Source organism: Uloborus diversus, chromosome 2, assembly GCF_026930045.1.
Source record: "Uloborus diversus isolate 005 chromosome 2, Udiv.v.3.1, whole genome shotgun sequence".
In the NCBI taxonomy this organism is placed as follows: Eukaryota; Metazoa; Arthropoda; class Arachnida; order Araneae; family Uloboridae; genus Uloborus; species Uloborus diversus.
In genome coordinates, this window is record NC_072732.1 from 130,325,674 (window position 1) to 130,346,897 (window position 21,224).

Here is a 21,224-nt window from a genome sequence, read left to right on the forward strand (position 1 = left end):
TCTTTAAATCAAGGTACAAAGAATGTTTTTTATAATTTAATAAGAACAAGTGAGAATAATTAAGCATCTGAAAATGCTTTAGCATAATTTTGTTCGAGGAATGCAAATTAATAACTAAGTGATTTTAAGTCGTAGTAAGAAATAAATTGCTTGGTTAAATAATAAAAGTTAAGTACTCAAATAATAATAATAAAAAAAATCTCATAAAAATTCATTAAAACGATTTTTTTCCCTTAATGTGATTTGCTTTGCGTTTACGACGAAAGAATTTCTTCAAGTTATTACTTGAAAGTTTGTCAATAGAATCCGATTAGGCTGAAAAAAAAAAAAAAAAACACTGCATAAAATTTGCTCATTTTACTGTACACATATGTTAATAAAAAGCAGATAGCTTTAACATCGAACTCGTTGCTCTTTGAAAATATCTTTTTTATGCTCTTTGATTTGAAGAGACCTATTTTTATTTAGTTAACCAAAAAGTTCCAATTTAACATAAAGTTAAAACAAATTTTTGAGAAGTGTACTTGCATGCAAAGAATACCAAGCACATTAAGTTAAGTTTTATTAGTGATTTTAAAATTGATGGGTTGTTAAATTAGCGAATTATTGTTTTTAACAAAAAAAAAAAAAAAAAAACTTTTGTAAAACAACTATTTTAAGTGTTTGCACTAATATTCCAGTTTAATGTACTACACTTATAACTTATACTTAGGTAGCTATTTTTAAAAGTTCTACTTTAATCCCAATTTTGTATATTTATCTGTCGGTTAGTTTAACGCTTTAACATTTAACTAATCAACGTATTAAAAGTGTACAATTATGAGTTTATAAATAAATGTTATTGTTTTAAAAAGTCATATCAACTTTTTCTTCGGCTTAAAAGTATACAGGATGATATTTAAAGTTGCGATTTCAAAACTCTATATGACTTTAGAACTACTTGTTCCGCCGCTTAACAAAAGCACAAATGGAATGTACCGCACCGGATCGTATGGTATTTGTGTTGATCTATAAATGCGGTGGCAAGTGGTGCGCATTAGGTTGGAGCGAAAAGTATAACATACATACATACATATATGCGCATATATATATATATATATATATATATATATATATATATATATATATATATATATATATATATATATATATATATATATATATATATATATATATATATATATATATATATATATATATATGCGTCGGTAGGATCCATTTTCCGTTACCCCCGAGCTCCTTAAATGTAGTAATAAAAAAATGATGATTTCAAGAAAATTAAAAGAAAATAATTTATTTTGACTTCATTTTTAGCACGGGGTAGGAATTCTGTGTTTTAGTTTTATCAGTTAAAAAATATAAATATGTATATATATCTTATCGAAATCCAACCATATCTTCCAAAGCATCAAGCAATTCAGTTTCTGTAAAAAAGTGAGAATTTTACAAAAATGTACAATAACGATTTTTGAAATTGTTTTTTACCTTGAGAAGGGAATGTTGGAAGTGTTGCATGATAGGTACCGTAGTTTACGTATGTTTTAAAAATAAAATTGATTCATTTATTCTGGTGTCCCAAAACATGTTAAAAAGCCACTGTGTTAATAAAAACGTTATTAAAGTGCAAAACCGGTTTTTTACAATAAATAAAAAATGACAGAATTGCTCAGTATTGGCATTTGCTACGTTTTATTCAATTACTATTTTGTTTTATGGATGAAATTCTAATTACTTTTTACATCGTCGAGAGATAATTCTGCTTCTGATTTTTAACCCAGTCAGGTGGCTATCATTAAACTATTACCGCGCTTTATTTGGGCATAAATAGGGCGTTTAGGGTTCAATGTCAGTCATTTCTCGAAATTGAATTCCCAACGGCGCAGTCTTAAGCTACTCTAAAGCTATTTTTTTTTTTGGGGGGGGGGAGTGTCATGGCCCCCTGACGAGCTCTCTGTTTAGGCACCTTGGGACGCTAGAAGAAGTTAATATGCATTGAAAAGATTTTGCATTTGTTAATATAGTACTGGCAAAAAACAATTTTAGCACCCCGCGCCGATTTTTTTTAATTGTATTTCCAATACTATGTGAAACCTGCCTACGGTATCCATCGGCACATTTTGGAACTATTTTTTATGCCACAACTGCATTCTATAGTCTCATGATTGTTCTGAAATATAAGTTATTCTGACCACTAGATTGGCGTTTAAAACCACCTAAATTGGCGTTTTAAAATTGTAATTTAAAATAATAATATTTGTAATTTTTAAATTATATCTACCCTGCATATGAAGTATAAAATACTCAGCGTATATAAATCGCATTAATTAGAAACGATTCTGCGAAAAGAAAAAGAAAGAAAAGGAAAGATATTGCTCTGCACATAATTTTAAACGAATAAATAGGAAAATGTTTTGACAGTAGTATTATTAAAGACGACAAGTATCAGTATAGTTTTCCCAAGTATTTGCTAATAAATTAAGATATACCATTAAAAACTATGCAAAACTAGAATTCTTTCAAATATGGTTGGATTATTTAATTTATTTCAAGAATGTCTATTTTTCTTGCAGTTGTATTAAAAATATACCTTTGGCAGGTACCTACCTACAGATACTGACCTGCCAAATGGAGCTGAAAAATAAAATGCAATGGTCTCCAATCTCATTAAAAAATTTAGACCCCACCATTTTCTCGAAACGCGACAATACTTTTATATTTACTTCAAATTAGTGCTAAAACAATGCTTTCACTTATTTCTTTCACTGAAACATTAAAAATGTCACTTAATTTTGGTATATAGAGTTTTTTTGTACTTTTTAAAAATTAAATACTACACATCAAAACCATATGTCGAAAACCAGCATTCTAGTCCTCTTATGTACTTTATTCTACAATAATTTAAAATGTGCCAAGATTTTTTTTTTTTTTTTTTTTTTTTTTTTTATGTTTGGGAATTGAAATTTCAAAATGCATTACAATCTGTCTCATAGTTTATCTTATTGTTTTAAACATGAAAATTTATAAATTAAAAATCATTTGTTCAAAATTTAAAATTTTTCTCGTTTGCCTAGAATAAGTGACTCATAATATTAGTTATCGCCTAGTATTACACTTTTGTCTAATTAAATTTACAACTAATATAATGATTAAATATTTATTCTTTTAATTGCTTATTTCATTTTTTAAAAGTAATACTCAACCCACTTACTATTTCTTCCCTTAAAATTATAAACTAAGAATATAAGAATACATATTGTGCATCCCTTTAAATACCACTGGGCATTTGTTTGGTTTCTAATGCCTTTGGCAAAACTAAACCTCTAGTGCAGTATTGAATGAAACTGGCGTCAAAATTATCTGTGTCATTGACATCGGTGCCTTAATGGTGGCACATGAAAGAATGGATGCCGTAGAGTGGGATTGCACTAGGTCTGTAAAAAGAAAAATAGCCAAATGCTGCTCTATAAGAAAGAAAAGAAAGTCAATACCGCCATTAGTAAATTTCTAATTTTCGATTTAATGGCGGCATTGCAGTGCTAATATCTCGAAATTTCATAGATATACGATTAATTTAGTGATTAATTTTAATGCGAGAGGACATGGGGAGGTCATTTTAGTACCCCAAGCCTTCTGCAAATAGTAACTGCCAAAAAAATTAGCCACCAGTTTTTTTTTTCTTATCAGTAGCGGAGTTTGGTTCCCCCATCTACCTTTTGGTAGCAGTTTCAACTGATTTCGGGCATTTGTGCTCCACTTAAAAAAGTTTAGTCCGTTACTGGGGTCACAAAATGACCCCGCGCGTCCTGCCGTTTGTCTCACAGACCAACTATCTCGAATGGCCAATACGGTTATTTTGTTTATATCCCTTCAATATTGAAGCTATGTTATGGAAATAGTAACGCCAATACCATACGCAAAAGAATTGGATCGTTTTCGAACACTTTTTGCAAAAATTGAATAAATAATAGTTAAATGAAGAACATGAAGCTAAAGATTTTTTAGAAGAGAAATTCTTAGACCATAAAAAAAATTAGCGAGTATGATACATAGTTGAAAAAGAATGGAAATATTTTAAGTGTAGTGAACAACTCTGATTTTTTATTGCAAAGTATGATGTAAAGTGAGACGAAATTTCCTTGAATGTAGCGATTTTTTTTTCTTTTGTAGTTTTATTAAAAAATGAAACATTTTTAGCATTAAAATCTGCAATTTTCTACTTCAAAAATATTAGTAACAACATTATAGTTGTAATTAAGTTTTTAAAACCCACATAAAGCGTTATTTTCCGCTGAACTTGATTTAAAGAACAAAAGTGGAAATGCGTTTATTCTAAGTGCGATGTAAAGCTCATTTGTAAATCGCACTAATGTCTAAAATTCAATTTTAATGTCGAAAATAATTAGACGTTATGGTTTTAACAGTAAACAAGTCGAAAAATGATGGTTTTATTAGCGTATGACTAGGTTTTGATCTGGGGTCATTCAATGACCCCGGTGCGTCCTAACGTTCGCCTAGGAAGCGCGCGTTATCCCGGGTTAATACAAAACATACAAATATATAAATCTTAAGGGTAGTTATGTTTAATTTCAAAGTCTAACATGCTAGAACTGTGATGCTATCCTAAAATCAAAGACGAAACGATCACACTTATAATGAAAATGAAATGGATGTACGACACATCTTAATGTAGTTTTAATTTTAAATCGTTAAAAAATTACGTCATAAAAGGAAATGACGTCAACAAGCTGAAATCATAAATCGAGTTTTGAAACATAAATTAATCTCATCGTGATGCCAGTTACATACAGAATAAGTTATAGAAAAAAAAAAAAGTTATGTCTAAATTAGTATTGCAGTAAAAACGATCATAAAAACATACATTGCATTTCAACGAAAAACATATAAAGTTTCATTTCTTTCTATGAATCAATAATCTAACTAAGAAGTGATATTTACTAAGATACCGACGAAGGAGTCTTTATGCACTTTGAGTAACTTCTAATTTTCTCTCTCAAGGGAAATTTGAAAGAGGCGCATGCTGATTGGATTTTCGGAGTCTATAATTCTATTTAATGTAAAAGGTTCGGATGTACTTAGTACTAATCAAACTTGTTTGACTTTCAGTTCATGCTTCCGACGTATCGTTATTCAGTTTTTCATTATTTGAATACTTCAGACAGAATACTATCACACAAATTGTGTTGTAAAATAAAATATTTTGGTCTGATGTAAAACTACATAAATGTCTTGGAAAGTTGAGAAAATAAGCTTTGGTTTGAGAAATGAAGAAATTCATTTGCGCTGTGAAGTAAAAGAAAACAAAATACAACGTTAAATAACACTAATTTGCAAAGAGTTACAAATTGCAGTTTATGTAACTTAAAGCTGTTATGTTTTCTTAAACGTTGGGTTTATTTAATGTGTTCGTGCGGTGAATAGTATGCCTTAAACATCATATTTAACCCCAAAAATAGTTTATTTTTACGATAAGAGATGCAATACATACACAAAACAAAAAATAAATAGTTTTTCTCGGGCTTTTGCTTTTGCTAGATTTCTTGTTTTTTAAAATTAGAAACGGGAGGGGGGGAAGTATTTGCTTAAGTGTCTGCAAGCTGTTTGCAAGTACAGTAAAGCTCTGGTAATTCGACTACCCCAGAAAGTCTACATTAATTTTTCCAAGGATTTCTCCTTCCAGTGGATGGTGGCGCAATGCGACATCACTGGGAATGTTCATGCTGACTTGCTGGCTAAGAAAGGATCCCTCGTGACCCAAAGTCTCAGTAAAATTTAGGAAGCTCTAATGATATCAAAGGACACCTGGGCTGCTTTGAACAAGTACCCTTTCATGCTTCCCCGAACACCCAGAAAGGTGAATGTGGCTAAATTTAGACTGTTAACAGGGCAGGACTGTTTGAGGTCTTATCTCTACAAAATTTGAATCACTGGTTCTCTTCAATGTACTTCTTGCGACTCCGGCCAAGCTATTACCGCTAATCAATTGTAATATGCACAATGATGGGTTATTTTAGTTTTGCTATCTAGAAGTATTGCAGAACACTTGCACGGATGACATAAGAGCTATTTTCAGTGTGGCTTTGCTAATAAATAAAAATATTTCCAATGGTTGACTTGATGCTAAATAGAATGGGCAAAATCACTCTCTAAATTGATACACACTAAAAAAATTCCCCTTTTACTCGACTTCCACTTGTTGCTATAATCGGAGGTTTTCTCCTGATAATATTTCGTGATGATTAATTCTGATACGTTTACATTGACACTTTTTGATCAATTCAGAAATGGGTTTGTTTCTAAAATTTTAAAAGTTTTTTTTTCTGAGAGAGCATGCTTAAGAATATAGAATCTGACCATTTTTAAAATAATTTTACTAAGTTTAATATTTAAAAAAAATTACTTAAATCGGTGCGCTTTCATTGCGTACGCTTTTTGCCTATGACATCACAAATGATGAACTGCCATTCAGTGTTGCCATTCACAGAACAAAATATATTTAATTTGCATCGTTACTCACGTGTTTTGGCAACGATATGGTCGACAGCAAGCGTAGAGCGCAATTTTAATTCGCTTCTTGATTATCATAACGTGGAAACGCAGTAGCAAGATGCGCCAAAGAGCATCATTTGTAAAATCATCAAGACCACGGCTTGTTTGAAAAATCGGACTAAAAAAATAATTAAAAAACAACTGTTGGGAAGATGAAACTATTTTCTGTGTCCACGTTATTATTATTATTATTATTATTATTTGCTTATTATGTGAATTTCAGAGACTAAAAGTATTGCTTTTGACAGAAGGAAACAGCTCCATTGTTTTGCTGGAAAAAATTCTTAGAATTTTACTTTGCACGATAGATATTGGCGTAGACATCCACATCTTGTAACGTTCAAACAATCATAAGGCTATAAACTTGAGATAGAGGTTAGAGGCAAAAAAGTGCCCTGGAGTACGTGAGAGAAAGGAGGCACCATGACACACGTTGTTCAAAATATGCGTAAGGATTTTTTTTCTCTCTAATAGAACTAACTGACAATGAGCTTTTAGTTTTTGTTTCTCCCAAAATATTAAATTTTGGTGCTACTTGGTTATGCAATTTTTAGGATTTTTTTTTTACTAGAATTTATTTTTATAACGAGAAGTTCATAAGAAATTTTGGAAAATTCTTCAAAAATTGAAATTGTAGAACTTCGGGAAGTTGACATCCGACATGTTTTCATATTCCGTTAATGTGCTAAGGTTTCACTGTGTGGGAACTTTTACCAGCCTTTTAAGTGGGATAATTATGATATTCAGTACGCAAAACGAAAAACTGTTTAAAAGCAGGGAGTGGGGAGGCGTTGCACAAATACAAACAAAAAACATACATAAGGATACCCCTAAAAAGAAATATAATAATATCAAATGCTATCGGTCCAAAAACTAATTATTTACGGTATATATTTACTTAAGGGCTGTCCATAAATTAAGAAATTTTTTTTCAACATTTTTGACTTCCATCCTATGTTTGTTTTAAAGTGTCACTTTTTACCTTGCCCACCTTCCGAATGTCTATTATTCGTCACGCTAATTTTCATAAGTGCATGCTTCAAAAAAATGCTTAATATGACACTCCTTGTTAACCCCTTATTTCCTCCTTGTCAAACTCACAAATTTCCGCCCCCTCCTGCTTCACGTCCCAAAAAATTTGGCATCATTTGTGAACAGCCCCTTATAATTTATAAGGATATTAGTAGTTAAATGGGATTATATTATCTTTAAACAGTAACCACCGCTTAAATGAATCACATTTGTTCTAATCAGTTTGTTCTAATTGACCAATGATTCAATTAAACGGCATCCACTGTATTAAGTATTTCTCCATTTGTATCGATATGATGCGCTAGGTACTGACTTCACTATATACAAAAACATTTTTCTTTAAACCAAAGAAAATTTTTATAAAAACCTCTTTGACCTGAAAGTCTTCTTTTGCCTTAAAGTGTCACAATTCATCTAATGCGCCTCCCCCAATATTTTGTCTAGCGTCACGCTTTTGTAAGCATATTCTCATAAAAACTGCTTGATGTCACACTTTTTTTGCCCCTCAATTTCCCCTTGCCACAATTTGTCACGATTTCGTGAACCTAACACCTCTCTCAAAGCGTGACAGCCCATTTGAATTGATAAGGAACTATTGAGTAGTATTACATGATTCTTATCTTCAGTATTCCTCTATTTGTATTACTAGAAGACTGATTTCGCTATATACGAACTTTTTTATACCAGAGGAAGCTCTTAAACAAACACATAACGTTAGAAAAAAAATATTTCCAGTGCTGAGTTTTCAGCCTCGAAATCCTCTGCAATAAAATAAAACAATTCGGCCTGCCATCAGCTCGCTTTCGAAAATCATTATACAAGAATGAAAGATACAGATATATTAGGCTCCTAAAAGCATTTTGACAGAGAAACCATATTCTCCATGTCACTCTAAGCAATTTTCTACTGAATTGCTGAACAGATGGCTGAATACATCTCTACTTCCAACGTGAAAATAGACTAAGATTAGGCGCTTTCATTCCCTGTGATATTTTCTGTAACATTTATCAAAACTGACATTTTGGCTAAACTCCAAATGCATTATTAAACTGTATATCAAAGTGATACTGTGGCAGACTTATATTCATCGCTTCAAAGATCGAATTTCGAAAGTTTACTTCTGTTTTCAGTACAAAAGAAAAAAGAAAATATTGCTTTTGTCGATTTTTATATCATCACCTCAGAAAAACTGTAGGATATCTTGCTGTTGTTTCTGGGATTAGGTGTCTTATGGTTGCTCTGAAACGACGATACATTCAAATAAAAGTGTTTGCGTTCCAATATACTTAGTAATCTACTATATATATATATATATATATATATATATATATATATATATATATATATATATATATATATATATATATATATATATATATATATATATATATATATATATATATATATATATAATTAAAATTTTAGTGGTTAATGCTTATTATTTATCTTCCTCAGTTTTGACGTTACCCGTAAGACAAACTGACGTAAAATGCCACTAAGGTAAATAAATGCGTCAATGCTGCACAGTATTAAGTCATTTACTTGTCGCTAGATGACAGTAATGAAGCGAATATAAATGAGTAACAAGCGTACTTGGAAACTAAACACTGAGGGGTTCAGCGTTATGCTGACCACCAAACCGGAACACCTGCCTTGCACCCCAGAGGCCCCTGGTCAGAAAAGCTGAAATGAGCACAGTAGGCATTGACCCTCACCGCAGCCGTGCGACAGGGTTTGGTTTCTTACATGACAGTAATGAAAAAAGTATTTCATTGTCGGATATTTATTCATAGTTTGTTTACAGTCAAATGAAATTACCATTTTCGGAACAAAAGAAACGTATATGCATCTGTAAGTGTCTATTTTTATTTTTTTTTTTTTGAAAAATATAATGAAAACATTATGTTGAATTTATTAAATAGTGTTTTTTCATTTAATATTATCGATTTCGCGCTCAAACCTTTATTTTCTGATTTACAACATGATTATTTTAGTTTCGCTCCCAGAGGTGACACGAATTTTCTCTAAAATAAAAACTTAGATATTTTTTAAATTTATTTTCTATACTTTTCTATGTGTTTTAAGACTATTAAAAAGAAAAAAAATAATAAAATCTAAAATTTTAAAGTTGGTCTTGGCTTGAGAAGGTATGTGCTTCCTTTCAAGGTAAACTTCTTAACACCTTAGATTTGTGTTTCAGACATGCGCAGTATAGCACGTTAAGGATCTCTTGCTTTATCCTTTCTTTTCTTTTATAACATGTGTTTTGCATAAAACTACTTTATTCTTAAAATACTCTACATTTTCTGAAAATAAAGTAAAAAGAGACAGATTCATTTTCTATTTCGAAAGTACAATAGGATATGAAAAACAAAGGGAAAATATACGCTGAAAATAGAAGATTTTAAGCGACAGAGAGAAAAGCAACTGTTATTAAAGAAATCCACAGACTGCAAGGAAAATATTGTTTCGTTTTGCGTCCTGGGAAAAGGATTTGGAGCAAAATATTTTAAGCCGCGTTGTTCTAAGGTAGATGGTTTCAAAGCACGCACATATCACTTGTTTTTTAGAGTGTCCATTGAACATTCTTGTTTTAATGAAAATATTTATGTTACAAAATTATTTTTTAGGCTTCCGCCAATTTTTTTTAACTTTTTTGTAACCCCCCTCCCATCCCCATTATTACATTGTATAAAAATACGCATAAAAAGAAATCGAACAAGCAGTTAATTAACACTTAAATAAATAAAATGCACCGAACTATGTTATTGTTGTAGCAAGCAAGTTATCAAATCTACTATATTTTAAAAGCATATCCGCAAAAATAAAAGCATATCCGCAGAGCACTTGAAATTTAAATCAATCTACGCATTCTTTATGAATATTATTAAAGATCTAAAGAAATAAGAAAATGAAAGATACTACTAAAGAAACCAGCATAAACATGGAGCGTTAACTTAAGTTCAAATTTATTCACATCTTAAGGTTCGAAAGCAATCCAAAATTAAAAATTATTGAATACATGTTTGCGGAGCTTTTTATCAGAAGTTAGTAGCGTATACTTTCCGCAAATTCCCAGTTTGGTTGGTTTATTTATTTTTTACGGCGCAAGAGCCCTTGAGGGCTATACTCAAATTCCCAGTAGACATTGGAAACATGTTTGTTCCACTTTAATTCAGCAAAAATGCTCTAGTTTCCCAAATATGCACTTAACATGTTCTGAATGTGCTCCATCAAAAATAATAATGTGTACTAAAATGTCCTCTGAATATGCCCCAAATGGTACTCGTTCAGAAAATTTGAAATTTAGGTTTGAGAACTCATTTTAAAACCGATTTGACGCACATTTGAAAACAGATTGGGAATACATTTGGGCACGTTTGTGAAATTGTCTTCTTTCGTACAGGCATGATTTCAACAGCTTTGTTTAACTACCGGTCCACAGGTTTATTCAGCAAGATACTACTAGAAATTTTGTTGCAGAGAAAAGCTGTCGGCTACTGTTGCAAAATGCCGCTAAAAAGGAAGACGTTCCCTGACCGCACTCATATCCTCCCCTTACATTTTCTGGTGGTGGTTGACAGCTGCTTCGCAAGATCCCTGTAAACAATTAATAGTCAAAACTACTGGTATACTCAAAGGAATATTCGCTAAATCCTGTAACAAATGTACCGTAAAGTGTGGTGCTACAAAGTATTTGCTCTAAAGAAATGGACACGTGCCAGTGTTTAAAGTTCACTTTCGATCCTGAGTCCCCACAAACTATGTTCGCAAAAGCGTTCCCTAGAGTTAAAAAGTATGCTGAGCCTAACAGTTATTCTGAAAAGTATTTTTAGAAACGTTTTGAAAGATGTTTCAAAAAGTGTGCTTTTAAGTATTCTAAAAGGGGATCAAAGTGTCTGTGTTCAAAAAGTGGCCTAACATTTGTAGTGTTCCGCAGTGCATTTTTATTACACGTGTTGCAGAGTGTAAAATATCTCATCAACTAATAAAGCTGACATACGATTGAAAATACAAAATATATCTTTAACGTGTTAGCTTCTTACCGTTTAAGGACCTAGTGCATTTCCTGGGACAGGCATTTATTCTTTCATTTGGAACCACTACCGTAGATCGTCATTATCATTCAGAATATTTTGACGCACGTTTTTAACTTCAATGGTCACATCTGGGTCTTACCGATGCAAAATAGCCCCTAAGAATTTTATACAAATACGTACACTCAAATCCATAAGAATCCGAATGGAACCGGGTATCTATTCGCACTCTCAGGTATAAGAGGACGACTAAGATCTACGATGGCACACAGCCAACCGATCAATACGTAAAGCAAAACATTTTTATTCGTGATATAGGTTAAACTAAGGCCCCTATAGTGGAGGAGCCGACGCATCCGCCATTTTGAAGCAAACTTGATCCTGTGCTTCGTAGCGATAGCATTGCTACAGATGTTTACATTTCTTTCGCATGTGTTAAACTGAGTCAAATGGGGGATTTTTCGGCAGTTAATTGCGCAAACAGTTTCAAAAATGGGTTTCAGCTCTTCTGATTTCCAGCAGATGCAGAAAGAAAAAAAGAAATGGATAATTAATAGCTCGCGAAGTGACTGGTAGCCTGGAAGCGACGCCAACTGTTTCCAAAATTTCGCCAATGTTTACCTTCGCTCTCTGGCTCTTTTGTGCATTAATTTTGAAAAAAAAAAAAAAAAAACTGTTGTGAAGTTGAAATTAGATTTTTTTGATCACTCAATTCTTATTTTCTCAGAAAAGATGCTTTTATAAAATTTTGATATTGCCTTTTTTGTCTCCAAAATCCTAGGATATTAAAGTACGATTTCCGCATGCGTGCAATTTTAATTAATCGCCTTCCCAGTCATTTTGGAATGCAACCAAGAAATGTATTAAAGTTTATCAGAGTGTTCTCACCCCTCACCTCCATTTGCTCACCTAATCATGCCAGATCCATCAATTGAAGGTTTTCTGGGGCTTTATAATTACTTGGCGTTATTAATTAGTATTACAATTTTGCATTTAGTATTTATAAATTTAAGTCATTTTTTTTGCATGAAAAGAAAATCCGAGTTAAATTCATTGAAAAAAAAAGAAGCAGTTGATTCGATTTAAAAAAAAATAATAAAAATCTCATACAATTACTAAATGCTTTTTGAACCTTACTTAATGCTCAATTGCTTGAATCTTTTGTAAAAAGTGATCCTGAATTGCTTATTTTTTTCATTCGACCGCTATTTAACATTCGCTGCTTTATCGGAAGGTAGGGGGAGGTAATTAGAAGATTAGAAGAAAGGCTATCACATTTTTTTTTTTTTTTTTTACAAACGAAATAATAAATCATTTAAAGGATTTGCATCCTCTATTTGGAAATGCTTTAATTTGTTAGAAACAAAATGTGATGTTTCATAATTTATCTTTTTTTTTATCGCTTAAATTCACTTACTTGCCGTTTCGACTGCATTCATTATCCGAGACGTAAATCAGTTCAAAATGGGTATTTTTACTAGCGTAACTTAAGAAAATAAATTATTATTTTTTTCTTTAGAAATTCTCAGTTAAGCAAACTCTGTAAGCAAATTTGTCTTCTAACGTACGCACAATACGAGAAAGAAACGTGACGCAAAAATTTCCTGTTTAGTGTTATTGCCAATAAAGGTAACTTTCCCTGTTGTGCGCTTGCTCCAATATGGCGGATGCGTCGGCCTCTCTAGTTATAAGGGTTCTAGGTTAAACCAGGGCGCGGTACCGGAGGGAAAACGGCCGACTCCAGAGTTCTGATTACGACATTATTTTTACTCTATTTTTACGACTCTTCATCTCTGGCAGAGTGGTCGACTCGAAGGGGAAAATAATCAATTCCTACTCTTAAAATTTTCAAGTCTTCGACTCCCAGCTCCGACTTTGACTCTTTTGCCCTAAAAATTAGTATGACTCCGACCGCGCATCGCAAGATTGAACTACTCTACGAAACACTTGAGAACTGAGTTTTAAGGGGTCACATTACCTTCAAAAAATTTTTTTTTTAAATTTAAGTGAATTTTATTTTTCTTTGAAACCATAACATGCACACCTTTTTCACAATCAATAATTTATTTTCGAAAGTTTAAAATGCAGCCTTCATTTCTTAAATATTCAAAAAAATTAGGAAATTTTCATTTTTTAAAAATCCCTAAGCCTTCTTTGCTTTTGCACTTATTTAAAAAAAAGTATTTTGCTAAGCGCTCAAAATTATCATCTCTAAAAATCTGTACATTCATTTGCTTATAATTTATTAGAAAATTTTCTGTGATTAATTATGTAAAAAAATATTTTTAAAAGTATGACATGCTCTAAACATTTGAACATTTGAATGATTTATAAAATGCTTATCAAACGCACCGTTTTGTTAAATATATTATTGTGACTGCGAAAAGTATTACTTTGAAGCTGTATCATAAACAGAAATACACCCTAGGGGATTCTAATGACATGAAAACACACACACACAAAAAAAAAAGATCACCGAGAAAAAGAAATATAAAATTTTTCTTTTGCAAAAGAACACACAGCGAGCATGACCTAAAACCTCTCATAACTTTTTAAATATTTGAACTAAAGCGATGCAACTTTTTCCCGGTCTTTGGAATATTTTTTAGTTTTGAAATAAGCAATTTTTTTTTTTTTTTTTGGTCGTTTGATATTTTTGAGGCACTGCAACCCCTTAAAATGCTGTACTGTAAAGTTAAAAAAGAAATAACAGACGCAGAAATATTCCTCGTTAAATTGAGTCGTAGACCATTTATTACATAGAAAGAACTATTGCGCTCGCTTCTTCTATATGTAAGAAAACGAGTGATTAAAGTGCCGCGCGACTTTCATGACTCTTGTCCTCTGTCCAACCTTATTGGAATCTTCTTTGGCGGGTATTTTGGTTATGATTACCGTACGAATGTACGATTTTAGTAGTTTTCAGAACTCCAGTAGAACCTCTCAATAAGAGACACTAAAGGGACCGAAAATTTTGTCCCTTAAATAGAGGTGTCCTTTCTTCGGAGGTATATGAAATGGCGCATGCAGCAGATTTTAATTCAGTATAATTTCGTAATGAACATGAACTATTAACATTAAAGAGAAAATATTAAAAATGATTTATGTATCTTTACTAATAATAAAGCTGAAAGTCTCTCTGACCGGATCTCTCTCTGTCTGTCAGGATCTCTGTGACGCGCATAGCGCCTAGACCGTTCGGCCGATTTTCATGAAATTTGGCACAAAGTTAGTTTGTAGCATGGGAGTGTGCACCTCGAGGGGATTTTTAGAAAATTCAATGTGGTTCTTTTTCTATTCTAATTTTGAAAACAAAATTATCATAATATGGACGAGTAAATTACGAAATTATCATAACGTGGAACCGTTACATGGGCACAAGCCAATTGGCGAGATACGAAATTATCATAACGTGGAACCGTAACATGGGCACAAGCCAATTGGCGAGGTACGAAATTATCATAACGTGAAACCGTAACATGAGCACAAGCCAATTGTCGAGATACGAAATTATCATAACGTGGAACCGTAACACGGGTACAAGCCAATTGGCGGGAAAATTCACCACACATTATTTGTAAATATACAGGCGAACCAAAAGACCTTTTAATTTTTCTATTACGGGCAAAGCCGTGCGGGTACCGCTAGTTCTGAATAAAATTTAAAATTATTCAAATTTCAAAATTTATTCTTTTACTAATTAAAAATTTAATAACAAATTTGGTTATCCTGAAGTTTTTCAAGATAAATGAATTATTTTGCAGTACTTTCTTTCATGGACTTGATTTCGTGCAATTTAGAATTCAATACACTATAAATTTCAATCAGTGCTCACATTTCAAATTTTTTACTTAAAGCTATTTATGAGCGGTCGATTGTCCATCGGTTGTTAACCTACTTGAAAAAAATGCTGAGAGTGAAAAGGAACAGGCATGTAAATTTTAGCAAAACTTTTAGAATACGTTACGTTAGTATACGTTTATGTCAAACTTTCACCAATTGAGTTATAAACTCTCAAATTCCAGAAAAACTCAATACTTAGTATGCATTCTTACATTAATTAAGTTTTTTCGCTAAAACTGTCCCTTAAATAGAGTGTCTCTTATTCAGGGTCTCCCAAAATCAAAAGGACTGGGACCAGAAACAATGTTCCTTAAATATTGGTGTCCCTTAAAGGAGCTACTACTGCATTGATATTGCAAAAGAAATTGACAAATAATTTTAAACAGTTGCCAAATATTTTTTCCGGAAAAATTTACAAAAACGCATCAAATTAAGCCAAAAAAAAAAAGAAAAAAAAAAAGAAATGTTTAACTAAACGTTTACAAGGTAAACCTTTTGGAATCCAATTTGTTTACGTACTCTTAGCAAATAAGGAGTCAATAAAATACTGGAAAGTAATCCAAAAATGCATAGTTGTGAGAAATGAGTTAAGTTGATTTGATTGTTAAAACAATGATTGAACTATAATTTAGAATAAGACACAATTTAAATCACATACTTAATGCATCTCTCTATTTATTTTGCATCATGAGTAGTGATTAAAATAACGCTTCCCCCCTCCCCCTGGAGTTCAGTTTTAGTTTTGTTTAATTTAATGGCATTTAAAATCGTGAAAATAATGTACTTCAAACACTGTAAATTTAGATTTTTAAATTAGGGAAACAAAAATGAAATACTGGATTCATATTGATCCAATTATTGCCTTCTGGAGGTAAGTGGTTAATTTGAAAAGTAATTTATGTCCGGGAAAAATTGCCCCGGAATGAATAAAAAGAATAGAATAAGGTTTCTGATCCTTTTAGAAACACGCTTTAAAAATAAATGAAATCTTGCATGAAAATGAAATCAAAGTAAATGAGTGCAGTCTTAATTATGTGAGTGTTTTATTTTCCTTAAGTAATTAAGTCTCACTCATCACTGAAAAAAACATAGCTATTTCTTACTTTTCTAATAAAATTCGGTAACCTAAAATTTCAAAATTTAATGTTTTAAAAACTTTTAACATTCTCTGAATAGTTTTTCTGGGACAAAATGATTCTGGCTTCTCGAAGAGATTTCCGGAAAAGCTTATCTAGGATTTTACAACTAAAAACTGTTAATTTTAATTGGCACATAAGTATGATTAAATTATTTTTAAATACATTAATCAGAGATCGTACAATGTATTTAAAATTTGAATAGTCATTGAACATTTTAATGGTATTTTTCTTTCATAACATCTGAGTTTCCAAATGTTAATCGTCCAGGACCTATATCGTTCTATGTATTTATCACTATATTACTCTATATATCATCCTTTATCAGCCCATTTCAATCAAAATTCAAGAAAACAGTTCAAAAATTTTTATTTTACACATCTATGCCAAATTTCACTTTTTTTTGAGCAATCACGATTGCTTATTGCTTTCATTTGATTGTTTTTGGCGTTCCTTTGATTTTTCCCACCAGCACCCTTTGCCAGCACCACCGTCGACCGGCCGCCTCACGATGCTGCTCCTCAAGCGAAAACCGTCTCCAGGTTGCGTCCATATCATACACTTACAAGCATACATACACGCACCTACATACACACACTCAAACACACACACACGCATACATACAGACACCTACACACACGCATACATACCGATACCTACACATACACTCATGCCTGCACACGGACAAAAACACATATGTTCACACACACATTCACATTCCCCCTATACACAAACACACAACTACCCACACACTCATACCTGCACACAGACATAAACACACATGCCTACACACACATACACATACCACCTACACACATGAACACACACGCCTACATACACACATACTCGTGATTGCGAAAAATATAATTTGAATTCAAGAGGTCAAATTTCAAATTAATTTTTTTTTAATCTTGCTGTTTTCCCAGTAAGAGCGCCACATTCTAGTTTTTAACTCACAAGAAGGTTTGTTTCTTTCATTCTTTGAACCGAACTGTAAGTAAACATTTCATTGTTAGATTGTTACTAATAAGAAAACTAGTAAAATTGGTGTCCCCCGAAATTCCCCGACACGAAATTACCGTCCACTCTCTTTTTAAGATTCAATCTTAACTTTTAATTTATGTAAGGTGGGGGGGGGGGGGGGGGGTAGAAATTTCAACTGTCGGAAAAACTGGGGATAAACCGTAAAATTGAGTTTCACTATTTGCAACAGCAAACTAAGAGGCGACAGAGCAACTTTTCTGGTGTCTATAAGTTGGAAAATATCACTATAAATTTTTTTTCCAATAATTGTATCGAACATTATTGACGAGGTGCACGTCGTCAAAAACTACATATGCATACCACATTCCAGTTCTCGGCATTTATTTTTTTCTAGGGCAGCGCCCCCCTCCTCTTCCCGCGTGCACACACATCTTACTTTAAATTTATAGATAGTTATATTTTTGTTAAGTTTTTTTTCTTTTCAGAAAATTGTATTACTTGTTTCAAAGGTACGTTTGATATAATCTGAAAGCTTAGGCCGACTGCTGTTTTTACTAATGTTTGAAAATGAAATATGTTTTACGTGAAATGAGCTTCTTTTAGCTCTGTAACGTACTTTTTCCTATCAAAATAAAAATACTAGATATGAAATTGCAGCCGAAAGGGCATTCAGAACTTGCCATTTAGTTTAACTAGAGAAATCGAAGACGAAAGGACAGTTTAAAAGTACGTTTCTCGGTTTTTGAACGGCCCCTTCATCTGTATCTTAGGAATCAATATCGCGCACAGAAAGAAACAACAATCGAAAACAAAACTCGAGAGCATTGATTACTAATTTTTCCTAATAAAATTACTGAAACGTTTCAAATAAGAGGCTGGCTGAAGAAAATACTATCGAGACAGATATACCACTGCGATTTAAATTAACACTTAACTGTATGGCAAAATCATTTAACTATTTTTGGCAGGTCTTAATTGCTTCTTTCCAGATGTATCTCATACAAGCATCGGTTATTTCCCAATGCTAAGAAAATAATATCATGTGACTTTTAATTTAAATAAGGATATATTTGATGAAATATTTGATAAGTTTTTCTTGACTTCGTTATCCAAGCTGACGTGTTCATGATTAAATTATTGTTTTCCCTTGCGTCATTTCTCTGTGAAATAAATAACTGCAAAAGATGGATTTTCTTTTTTTAAGCATAAAATAAGTGTATTTAAGCTATGCGTAATTAAATTGTCTTTTATAATACATTTGAAAGCAAAGTTTGTTTGCTTCGTGATGAAGAAATCCATTTGAATCATTTCTCTGAAGCATTAAAAAAAATAAGTAAATAAGTAAATAAATATGTAAACAAAAAATATATGAGTGAAACATAATTAAATGAATGAATAAATAAATTAATAAATAAAAGGCCGTCATAAGACTAAGAAAACTTAAAACTACAAAATAAATTTGGTGTGTTTGCGCGCCGGCGCGTGGGTGTGTGGGGTGTGTTTAATTTTCATTTGAAATTAATTGTAGTTTCAAAAATTAAAATTTTATAATTTGTAAATTCAAAATATCAGCTACAGTTTAGTTTTTATGTTTATCAGCAAACCGAGCATCAATTATATACAGTATGGTCTATTTCAGTTCGTTTATGAAGCAAATATTGATGCAAATATAGGAAATATTTGAAAATAAATTCTTAATTTGTGTTATTCAGTCTTCCATGCATAAAAATAATTATTAATACACATACTGAACATTCTACGTAATCAACGTACTGTATTACCCTTCTTTAGCCTTTCTTTTATGCCGTGAGATTAACAAGCATGCCGGAAAATTTAAATTTTGAGGTATGCCAGATTATTTGGGGTTCATTTCGAAAAAAAACCGGGGGGGTATGGATAAAACGACATTTGACAAAAGCCGACGTTGCCGACTTGTTTGCCCGGTTTATACGTACAACTATGCAATCTGTTTTAAGTTTGATTTGAATCATTTTCAGCTGTACTGTTCCACGGATTGTATGGAATTGGCCCAAGTTAAGACCAATCGATCTGAATTAACGGGAAAAGTAAAAACCTGATGCGCGTGTTCCGTTCATTTAAATGAGACTCTGTTTAATTGAGAGACTAACATACATCCGCAAAAGTTGATATCCCTAAAAACTAAAAGATGCATCCATTTCCACCTGTAAACCGGATGTTTGCCTTTCCATACAATCCGTGGTCAGACATTATTTGCATGATGATATGAAAACATTTTGGTGACGTGTTAATTAAAATATAATTGTTCTTAATTTTTTTAAATTTTGATTTGAAATACTAATTATATTTAAAAGCATGCATTAATCGAATACGAAAATTGCTAAAGCCTTTTTAAAAAATAAAAAAAAATCCGATTTAAATAAAAGAAAAATCTGATTTAAATTGTAAATAATCATGATATCTCGTTGTCCTAAGATTGCGATCATTGAACATTGTTAAATGGAATTCTATATTTAAAAATTCAATTAATGGTAAATTTTTATCATATGCAAAGTTTATTTTTAAATCCTCACTCAAAATCATTGACGAATCATCAAAGCTCTTCATAATTATATGTCGAAGTAAGACAGAAGAGTCTTTAGAAAAAATAAATAAATTTTTATTCAAAAATTCTTATATTGCGTTTTTGACTTAGCCGGTGAAATATGAACAGCAACCATTACAATTAGCTGTCCATCTGCAGAGTGGCAACGACAAACGCATATATTACCGAAGTCAGAATTATTTTTGTTTTTACCATCGCAAAAAATGCCCAAAACGTTTAAAGAAGTTGTCACTTATAAATATTACATAAGCTTAATTTTTTTTTCGTTAGAAGAAGTACACTGACCCGGGTGAGGATCAAACTCACGCTCATACATTACTTACTCATTGATCAGATTATGAAAGTCACGCACTGCAGACAGCTCTACTGAGGTTCGCAGTTCCCAACAAAAACTATGTAGTGAAGGAGCTGAGAGAAACTGTGCATGCGCCGCATTCCAAATGTCGGTGAGGTGACGGTGTCAAGAAATGAATGGGTTTCCCATATCTCAAAAATGCTCAACGCGCTTAAAGAATCTTTCACTTCAATAAAAATTAATACATGTATATACAAAAAGAAAAAAAAAAAATCAGTAGTCACTTAATATCTTAATTTTCATTGAAAACATTTTTTTTTGTCAATAACGGAAGAGAAGCTTCGTTAAACGGTAGAACGGCATGCGTTTGGCAACAAAAACATTTATGTTAGCTTTGTTAAGATGTAGTGTCACCAGAAAGAACATGAAGTCATGAAATTTCGATAGTGCTTAAAATATTGCATTCAGACAGAAAATAAAGACAATGGAGAGTTCTGTAAAAAATAAAACGAAATAGAGCGCGATTGCTCCCATGGTTTTGAGGAATGAATGTATTTATACATAGTATAGACATACATGGCTTTTTGAATTTTTTTCTTTCTTGAAATGCATTGAGTATGCACGCCTCTCCTTCGCCGCCTAGAAAGAGTTTGAAACAACTGACCTCCAGGTTTTATTGATTAGATTTAAAACAAAAAAGGAAAATATAAATTTATTTGGTTGTATCAGATGTATTTGACTTGAGT